Here is a 3,234-nt window from a genome sequence, read left to right on the forward strand (position 1 = left end):
TTAGCAGATTGACCGACACCATGCGGGTAGTGTTGAAGTTGGAACTGTTGTATTGGTGCATACTGTTGCTGAAAACCAGGAGGATTGAATTGATTGGATCCAAACTGCTGATAAGGCTGTTGAACTGCATTTTGATTGTTGCTCCAGCTGAAGTTAGGATGATTCCAATTATCAAGATGATGAGTGTCTGGAACTGGTTACTGCGATCTCTGAAAGTTGCTCATAAACTGAGCTGATTCACTAGATATAGCACATTTCTCCCTTGCATGCGATCCTGCACATAGCTCACAAACACTGGTTATCTGATTAACACCATAGTTAGCCAGAGAATTGATCTTCATAGACAACTCCTTTAGTTGAGCAGTGATAGCCATAGCTGTGTCCACTTGAAGAACTCCTGCTACCTTGCCCTGTGGCAATCTCTGACTTGGATACTGATATTCATTAGTAGCCATCAGTTCAATTAGATCATAAGCTTCATCGTAGCTCTTAGCCCATAAGGTTCCACCTGATGTTGCATCAAGCATGGGTCTGGACTATGCTCCCAAACCATTATAAAAATAATTGACGATCATCCAATCAGGCATTCCATGATGAGGACACTTCCTAAGCATCTCCTTGTAGTGCTCCCAAGCTTCACATAGAGATTCTCCCGTTTGCTGCGCAAATTGAGTAATAGCATTTCTGATTACAGCTGTCTTCGCCATAGGGAAGAATTTAGTGAGAAACTTTTGAGCAAGATCTTCCCAAGTAGAAATCGAACCAGCTGGTAGAGAGTGTAACCAGCTCTTAGCCTTGTCCCTCAGAGAGAATGGGAATAGTCTCAATTTGACTGCATCCTCAGACACACCATTGAACCTGAAGGTGTCGCAGATCTCTATGAAATCCTTAATGTGTGTATTGGGATCTTCCGTTGGAGAACCCCCAAACTGGACTGAATTCTGTACCATCTGAATTATGCCAGGCTTGATCTCAAAGGTTTTATCCGTGATAGTTGTCCTGACAATGCTAGATTGAATGTCATTGATCTTGAGTTGAGAAAAAAACATCAAGTCTTTCGTTCGTGCTGCTGGATCTCCCATTATAATGAGTACCTGAAACACAACAAGTAAATCATGAAAGTAAAAGAGTCCGAGTCAGTGAACTTTAACGACCACTGATGACAAGCACATAAACTAAAAATTAACACCGAGTCCCCGGCAGCGGCGCCAAAAACTTGTTAGGGCGAAAATATGCGCTAAATTACACGCAGGTATACGCGTTCGCAAGTAGTATAAGAGATAAATCAGATTCATTCCCACAGAGACTGGTTTAGGTTTAATTCAATTTATGCACCTATGCAACAATTTATGGTTATCGTTCAATGCTAAGACAAATAACAAATTGGGTTTTGATTAAACTAAGAGATTATACTAAATAGCATTAACTAAGAAAATTGAGGTTGAATTACTTATATGAGACAAACATGTGATCCTAACTTTATTAAATACTTCATTCAATAGCCTTTTTGTTCTTAACCTTAGCATGTAATGGTGATGACACTAATCAGATAACATGAAACTAGTAAATGCCAACTTGCATTGTACGAATATCCTACTACCAAGCATCCAAAAAAAGAGATAGAAGTTGAATATACACCAATTATGCTTAGTCCTTATATGTCTATAAGAATTGAAAACATAACGGTTTAATGCACAAGTTATCTATCATGATTACATAGGACAAGTAAGATGGTTAAAATTACCTACGAATCATGCATAACAATAACACATGAACCTATGCTAGCATGGCAAGTTCTAAACCTCTATATTAATTGTCTAAACCTCTATATTCAATGTCCCTTCAATAGAGATTAACACGCTATCTTATATGTTAGCTACGCACATAAGACGAATAAGCACAACCAATACTAGGTTATCATACAATCACCACACACTAAGGTATCGAAACAATTTAACTAAAGAAATCCATAAATAAATCCGCTAGAACCCCACGATAACGATTAGTTCTTAATCGAACTCATCATCACCATGGATTACAATGAAAGTATGATAATAAATAATATAAGAGTACTAGGGTTTAAAGAGAAATCGAAAACAAGCATCCAAGTATCGCCTAAATCAAAGAAAACAAAAGTCTTCTTCTCCGTAGCCGTCTCGTGCTCTCTAGGTCTTCTTATTGCTCTCCAAAAGATACTGTCTAGTAATTGTGGATGATTTCTCAAAGTTCTCTTGGACATATTTTCTCAAATCAAAAGATGAAGCTAGTGAAATCATCATCAATCACATAAGACAAGTCAACAATCATCCTGATTTCAAAGTAAGAAGAATCATGAGTGATAATGGAACTGAGTTCAAGAACTCTGTGATGAGATTATTTTGTGAAGAGAATGGGATCATGCATGAATTTTCTGCAACAAGGACTCCACAATAAAATGGAGTGGTGGAAAGAAAGAATAGATCTCTTATTGAAGCTGCAAGAACAATGCTTGAAGAGTCAAAGTTACCAACATACTTTTGGGCAGAGGTTATAAACACTTCATGCTATACTCAGAATATTTCTTTGGTTAATCAAGCAAAATGCATGACACTCTACCAATTTTTCAAGAATAGGAAGCCAACATTAAACTTCCTTTATGTCTTTGGCTGCAAATGCTATATTTTAAGGAATCAAACCGGTCAGCATGGGAAGTTTGATGCCAAAGCTGATGAAGGCATTTTTGTTGGAAATGCAGTTGGAAAAGCATATAGAGTCTACAATTTTAGAACCAACATTGTTATGGAAACTGTACATGCTGGGTTAGATGATAAAAAGATTAAAGGACTGCAAGATGGAGATTTCCATGAAAGCCTCAAATTTGATAATGTTGAGATGATTTGTGAAGACAGTGATGATGAAAGTGATCAAGAACCAATGTCTAAGGAAAATGCAGAAAAGTCTACAACCAATTAGGCACATAATTCAACATCCGTCGAAAAGCCAAGTGCATCATCCGTTGAAAGAAAATTTGCATCATCCGTCGAAAGGCAAAGAGCAACATCCATTGGTTCATCAATAGGAGCTGAAAGCCAAGTTATCCTTCTTGCTGAGAGGAGCATGGCCTGTAGATAAATCATAAATTTTTCCTTTTGTTTTCTGCCATAGCTCTTTCTTTGATTTTTGAATTCTTTACACATAATCAATGCAAGCTTGATCAGGTTTCCTTCTTTCAATTCTTTCTTGTTCATCAACCTC

The 3,234-nt window shown here is 37.4% G+C and overlaps 1 non-coding gene across 1 annotated transcript; it reads left to right on the top strand.

The window, feature by feature from the left end:
* The first annotated feature begins 585 nt into the window (after window positions 1-585).
* On the top strand, window positions 586-692 carry LOC141663293 (small nucleolar RNA R71). Its single transcript, XR_012551371.1, has one exon. It is a non-coding gene; the product is annotated as a small nucleolar RNA R71 (small nucleolar RNA).
* The last annotated feature ends 2,542 nt before the right edge of the window (window positions 693-3,234 follow it).

This window comes from Apium graveolens, chromosome 5 (genome assembly GCF_009905375.1).
Source record: "Apium graveolens cultivar Ventura chromosome 5, ASM990537v1, whole genome shotgun sequence".
Lineage (NCBI taxonomy): Eukaryota > Viridiplantae > Streptophyta > Magnoliopsida > Apiales > Apiaceae > Apium > Apium graveolens.